General features: G+C 38.3%; 1 pseudogene; it reads left to right on the forward strand.

Moving 5' to 3' along the window:
• The first annotated feature begins 3,865 nt into the window (after positions 1-3,865).
• Positions 3,866-3,965, forward strand: LOC113284788 (annotated as a pseudogene).
• Positions 3,966-7,252: the final 3,287 nt, after the last annotated feature.

A 7,252-nucleotide genomic window follows, 5' to 3' on the forward strand; every position in this document is an offset into this window, starting at 1 on the left:
ATCACTAAAATAGGGTTCAAAGCATCATATTTCTACGGGAAATGGTTCCTAACTTCTGGCAACGCTCACAAGAAACACAATGACTATGGGAATCTTTAAAAACGAAGGCCAGTAAAATCCACACTGCAAAATCTTAGCAGCAGTCTTCTTAGCACTAAAATGACCCCCACATGCATGTTCATGACAAAAGGAGATAATACTAGACTGGTCACTCTCAGATACACATCTCCTAATAATCTGGTCCGGACAATACTTAAACAGATAAGGATCGTCCCAAAAGAAATGCTTAACCTCGGCTAAAAACCTAGAACGATCTTGCTTACCCCAATGTTGAGGGTTCGACCAGTAACAAGATAATTCACTATATTTGCATACCAAGGTGATTGGGAAACAGAGAACAATTGTTCATCAGGAAAGCTATCCCTTATAGGAAGGGAATCACTAGGGGAACTAACAACTAGCCTAGACAAGTGGTCTGCTACTACATTTTTGCACCCTTTTTGTCTCTAATGTCTGGGGAAAATTCCTGTAACAATAGGATCCATCTAATCAATCTAGGTTTGGTATCCTTCTTAGATAAAAGGTATTTCAAAGCAGCATGATCTGTATAGATTATGATCTTAGAACCTAATATAGGACTAAACTTATCCAAGGCAAACACGATGGCTAAATTCCTTCTCGGTAGTTGTGTATAGTTCATTTGGGCATCATTCAGAGTTTTGCTAGCATAATAAATCACATGAAGTAATTTGTTTTCTCGTGTCCTAAACGCCTATAGCATAATCTGAAGAATCACACATAATTCAAAGGGTAGGTTCCAGTTAGGTGCCTGGACTATCGGGGCAGTAGTGAGTAAAGTTTTAAGCTTCTCAAAAGCCTCTAAACAAGCATCATCAAAGACAAACTTAACATCTTTTGCAAGCAAATTGCAAAGAGGTCTAGAAATCAAGCTAAAATCCTTAATGAATCGACGGTAAAAACCTGCATGCCCTAGGAATGACCTAATATCTTTTACGGTTTTTGGGACCTGTAAAGTCTTAATAAGGTCAACTTTGGCTTTGTCTACCTCTATACCCTTTGAAGAGACGATGTGCCCTAACAATTCCTGATTTAACCATGAAATGGCATTTTTCCCAATTAAGCACTAAATTTTTTTCCTTACACCTAGTCAACACTAATGTCAAATGATGCAAGCACTCATCGAAAGATGAACCAAACACTGAAAAATCATCCATAAAGACCTCTAAGAACCGTTCTACCATATCAGAAAATATGCTCATCATACAACGCTGAAAAGTTGCAGGGGCATTACATAGCCCGAAAGGCATGCGTCTATACGCAAAGGTACCAAAGGGACAGGTAAAAGTGGTTTTCTCTTGGTCTTCTGGGGCAATAACGATCTGATTATAACCGGAGTAGCCATCTAAGAAGCAATAGTGACTATGTCCAGCTAATCGCTCTAGCATTTGGTCGATAAAAGGAAGGGGAAAGTGATCCTTCCTTGTGACCTTGTTCAATTTCCTATAGTCAATACACACACGCCATCCCGTGGTCACTCGGGTTGGGATTAATTCATTATTATCATTCTGGACTACAGTGATACCTGATTTCTTGGGGACAACCTGAACAGGGCTGACCCACTTACTGTCTGAAATTGGGTAAATAATACCCGCATCTAACAACTTAAGCACCTCTTTTCGAACTACCTCTTTCATGTTAGGTTTCAGTCGACGTTGCATCTCCCTAGAAGGTTTGGAGTCTTCCTCTAAATGAATCTGATGCATACACACAGTAGGACTTATACCCTTAATATCTGCTATAGTCCAACCTAAAGCTTCCTTATTGTCTTGAAGTACATTTACTAGCCTACTTTCTTGATCACTATCCAAATCAGAAGCTACAATCATAGGTAGAGTCTCAGATGGGCCTAAAAACACATACTTTAGAGTATCGGCTAGTGGTTTAAGGTCCTACTTTGGGGGCTCTTCTAAAGAAGGAATTAGGGTAGTCTCAGAAACTGGTAACGGTTGGAACCTAGCTTTCCATCTATCAGTGTCTAACACAGGGGTAGAATCTAATAGAGCATTCACCTGTTCAATAGTGTTATCGTCGTCAAAATCTAAACCAAAATGGGATAGACAACTTTCTAATGGGTCTTCAGACAAAATGTTTGGTAATGAATCCTGAACTAAGGCTTCTATCATGTTCACCTCTTCAACACATGTGTCATCTAGCTCATGAGGTTGCTTAATGACATTAAAAATGTTCATCTCCATAGTCATATTACCAAAAGATAAACTCATCACAGTTAATGATCGCATTAGACGTAGCTAAAAATGGACGACCTAAAATCACAGGTATCTGGTTCTCTGGGTCAGGGACAGCTTGGGTATCTAGGACCACGAAATCCACTGGATAAATAAACTTGTCGACCTCAATAAGAACATCCTCGATAACACCTCGAGGGATTTTAACAGACCTATCAGCTAACTGCAGTGTCATCTGAGTAGGTTTCATTTCACCAAGTCCTAGATGTAAGTATACATGGAATGGAAGTAAGTTCACACTGTCTCCTAAGTCAAGTAAAGCTTTTTCCACCCGGAAGTTACCTACTGTGCAAGCAATGGTACGAGAACCTGGGTCTTTGTACTTTGGAGTTGCGGTGTTCTGAATGATTGAACTTACGTGACTAGCTAAAAAGGCTTTCTTATGGACGCTAAGTTTTCGCTTTCGTGTACACATATCCTTAGGGAACTTGGCATAAGCAGGAATTTTCATAATTGCATCTAATAAAGGAAGGTTTACGGTAACTTGCTTAAAAACCTCCCCTATGTCACTAAAGTTCGATTCCTTCTTTGTTGGTATTAATAGCTGAGGAAATGGGGCTCTAAGCATAAAATCAGACCTTTCAGGAACCGAATTCACATCATCAGAAACTTTATCAGTCTACTCAGCTACTGGTCCTGAGAGGTGAGATTCTGAGGGGTGAACTACAATATGTTCACTATCGGGCATGGTTACCTTATTGTCTACAACTCTACAACTCCTAAGGGTTCTAAAAGCATTCAATTGATTCGATGGTTTTGCGCCTAATTCATGAACTCCTCTAGGGTTGGGTTGTGTTTGACTAGGAAACTTACCTTTTTCTCTCAAAGAATCACTTATCAGACCAACCTGGGTTTTTAACTCGGAAATAGCCTGACTATTTTCTTGTCCTATCCTGTTACTAGCTTGTAGACTCTGTTCTACGGATAACTGAAATTTTGCAGTTTGCTGAGTTAACAAGGCGAGAGATTCCTCTAAACTTAGGATTTTCTTATCTGACTGATTCTAAAACTGAGCTAGTCCTGAAGGATTCTTAGTATAGCCAAAACCTGGGGGAGCATTAGAATTACTAAACTGACCTTGACTTTGGCCCTTAGACCACGAAAGGTTCGGATGGTTTCTCCAACCAGGATTATAGGTTTCTGAATAGGGGTCAATATTTTGACGGTTATCAAATCTAGTGTTATTATAAAGAGCATTGGCTTGTTTTTCAATATTATGGCCTTCCCAAAAAGGCTCCACTCTACCACTAGTCTGGCCCACTTCTAAAGCTTCTAACCTTTTTGCTATAGCAGCAATTTTGGCATCTGATTCATAGCCTCCTTCTACCCTATTAATGTTTGCTCTACTTAAAAGAATTTTTTTCTGGGGTGCCCTACTATTTTCCCATTGCTGGGTTTTTTCGGCGATTTCATTAAAAAATTCCATCACCGCATCAAAAGTTTGGTTTTCAAATCCACCAGTGCATAGAGACTCAACCATGGTCGTTGTGGAATAATCTAAACCCTCATAAAGGATCTGAACTAGCCTAACCTTTTCTAAACCATGATGAGGACACTGGGATAATAAATCATTGAACCTTTCCAAATACCTATATAAAGATTCTCCCTCTTATTGTGAAAATTTGCATATTTGCGTCCTAATAGACGATGTTTTGTGCCTAGGGAAAAACTTATTGAAAAAGGCAGATGTAAGTTGTTCATATGTCTCAATTGACTCGGAGTCCAAACTATATAGCCATGACTTGGCCTTATCTTTCAGGGAAAATGGGAATAACCTGAGTTTCAAAGCATCATCATCTAAGCCTCTAATTCTTAGAGTACTACAAATTTCCTCAAAATCCCTAACATCGTAATAGGGGTTTTCATTCCCTTTCCCTAAAAAGATTGGGAGCATCTGTAAGGTCCCAGGTTTCAGTTCATAGGGTGCCTCCGTTTCAGCTAACTTAATACACGAATGACGAGTAGTCCTAGTCGGATTCATCAAAGCTTTTAAAGTTGCCATTTCTGGCGCTATCGGAGCAACAGGGATTCTCTCCTCAGTCAAAGGATGTTAAAAAACAGACTCTTCAAAAGTCGGACTCTCTAGATTAAGGTAATCGAGACGCTTCGAACTACTAGGTTTCTCTTTAACAAATCTACCTAGTGCGTCTCTTTTATGTTCAGGCATACAATAAAATTTTCTAAATTGGAAGGGTAAGCAAACACAGATCAAGGACGACTCAACCAAATAAAACCTATTGATTTCTAGCAAACAAAAAGCATGATGGCTCATCTTAGATTGTTTCTAGACCAGCTTCTAACCCTTCGAACGGGATTTCGTTACAATTTAAGCAAACCCCTCTGGAATCATCCGAGTTAACTAAGTTGAATAGAGGCGAGGGAAGCTCGGTGGAGCTTTGATACCCAAGGCCTCACCGGTATTACAAGGCGGCGCAGTCACGCATTCAACTTACAGAAACCGTCAAGAACTTCGAAGTATGCTTAAAAGAGTAACCAATATTTTTTGAATGACTTTCCTGTTAAGCTCGTTACCCTATCGGTCTCGTTCTATCCAAAATTTTAGGCTTAGGTTCGCGTAGGTTACATGTTCCTAAAGCGGGCAAGAAGAGAACGGTGATGAAATCCGAACCCTTATCTTGTATGGTCAGGCCTTTCCCTTTACTAGAAAAATAAATGTTCGTATTCAGTCCTCAACATATATGCATACGAAGGAGTCCGATAACTCGCTGACAGGGGATTCGCGAATGTTTAGAATCTTACCTCCCGCTCCAGACGGCGGATGAATCGGTTGTAGTCGACTCGGGCCACTGACTCCGATGTCTAGTGTACGAACCCAAGGTGCAGAGACAATATAGTAATTGCTCTCCTTCTCTGCAAACAGTTTATATTTAAAGTACCCTTCCGTAGGGTAATAAAAAAAAATAATGTTCCAAAGTCCAAAAGTCCAAAAAGTAAAGAAAAATTACAAAAATAATAAACCCTAATACAGTTTTTTTTTTTTTTTAAATAAACAATCCTTAAACTAAAATTGTCTAAAATAAAATTGTCTTCTTTTCTGTTCTTTTTGCTTTAATATTTAGCTCCAAGTCTTTATGAAATCACCAAACTCTTTGGCTCAATTTTCTAAATGATCCAGAACCTGTAGACACAAGATAAATACCCAAAAACATAAAAAAGAACAAAAATAATAAAAAGATAAAAAAATAAATCTAAAACCCTAATAACAAGTCCGCGTCGGCGGCGCTAAAAATTGATGTGATTTGTAGATAGTGGTAAAAGTGGTTCGATTCTCAGACTTGTGAATGATATTAATTAGACTTAAATTCTAATATTAAAATAGAAAACTCACTAAAAATTATAGAAAACTCAATCAAAGATGATATCAATTTTAAAAGAAACACTGAGGCTAAGATTCCACTATTTTCCAAGTTCAAAGTGATTAAACCAATACTTATATTTATGCAATTTTCTCGTTTAATTTGATTCTAAAATATTGCAACAAGTAGATTTTCAAAAGTAGTAATTGTAAATACCAAGTATGAAGCATCAAAAGTCTTAAAACTAAGCATACTCCACCAAAATAGATCACAATCACTCAAATAAAAATCATATTCAATAATAGTTCAAGGCAAATAATCATATAATTATTGCAAATAAAAAGATAAAATAGAATATATCACTTTTTGTTGGAAAAATAGCTTCCTCTATCGCCTCAACAATGGGGTTTAGCTCCTCATATTAATCATGGTCTCAAAATATGTGTTTGTTGCTCAAAAGATGATTAAAAGAGTGAAAAGTAATAACACAGACTGTTTGCAACAGTGTATCGGAGTTACAAAACAGCTGTTACAATGGAACTGTTACAGAAAACTGTTGTAAATACTGTTGCTTTGTCGCTGAGTTTAAGACCCCAGAAACGACTGTCTTCAATGGCCTTTTGTTCTTCGTGTTCTTCCTTGTGCACCAGCAGAAACGGTTTCCTGCAACTCTTGATTTCGTTCTTTGTTCTTCTCTAAACTTCCCCAAAGTGTACGTACCCCTTCGTAGACCTCACAAAAGCCTATACATACACAACAGGTCGATAAATCTCCCAATAAATCTTCGATTATTTTCTTCTTCTTCACGGCCAAGTTACGGATATTTTCTTTCCTTCTAAACTCTCTTTGCGTCTTATGTTTTGTTGAAACTTCCTAAAGTAGATAAGAGTCGAAACATAGGGTAATATTTCTTCCCCGTCTTCCGACGTAACTTCCAAATATAAGCCACCATATCCCGAGAAACCTTCACCTCCCTGTTTAATCGTGCAAGACATCAAACCTTCCATTCTTTATGCTTCCAAACAACTACCTTTCCTGTTTCGATGTACTGGATCATTCCCAGTCTGTATCCAAATAGAAAGTCCACTAAATTCTCGTCCAAACCTCTTCCCAAATCTTCCAGCGAAGCTCCGAGTATATTTCCGACACTGTCTTGCTTCAAACTGATTATCTATCCCAGCTTCACCGAATCCATTAACTATACCTTTCCTGTTAAGCCAAAACAGGCCCATACAAGAAGTTTTTGCGATTGAATCTCTCTATAACCTCTCCAAAAATCAAACCCTAAAACTGAACTTCAATGCAACAGTTTCCCGCCAAAAAGCAAAAATTCAAATGTAGAAGATGACGCCCCTTATCCTGATGTTGGGTGCCTTTAACACTTAGGGTGTCCTAGGGTTTAAATATCAAGTGGGTGCCCCTTAGTAATTGAGGTGCCCCTTATCCAAATGAGGGGGTGTCTTTAGTGATTTTCTCCCACGAGTACAAATACCACTTTTTGAGCCAATTTTGCCGCAAAAGCTTATTTCTCCAAAAACACCTACAAAAACATAATATAATCAAATAAGTACAAAATCGAGCACTAACAATACACATAATTGAGAACAA

The sequence above is a fragment of the Papaver somniferum genome, chromosome 5 (genome assembly GCF_003573695.1).
Source record: "Papaver somniferum cultivar HN1 chromosome 5, ASM357369v1, whole genome shotgun sequence".
Lineage (NCBI taxonomy): Eukaryota > Viridiplantae > Streptophyta > Magnoliopsida > Ranunculales > Papaveraceae > Papaver > Papaver somniferum.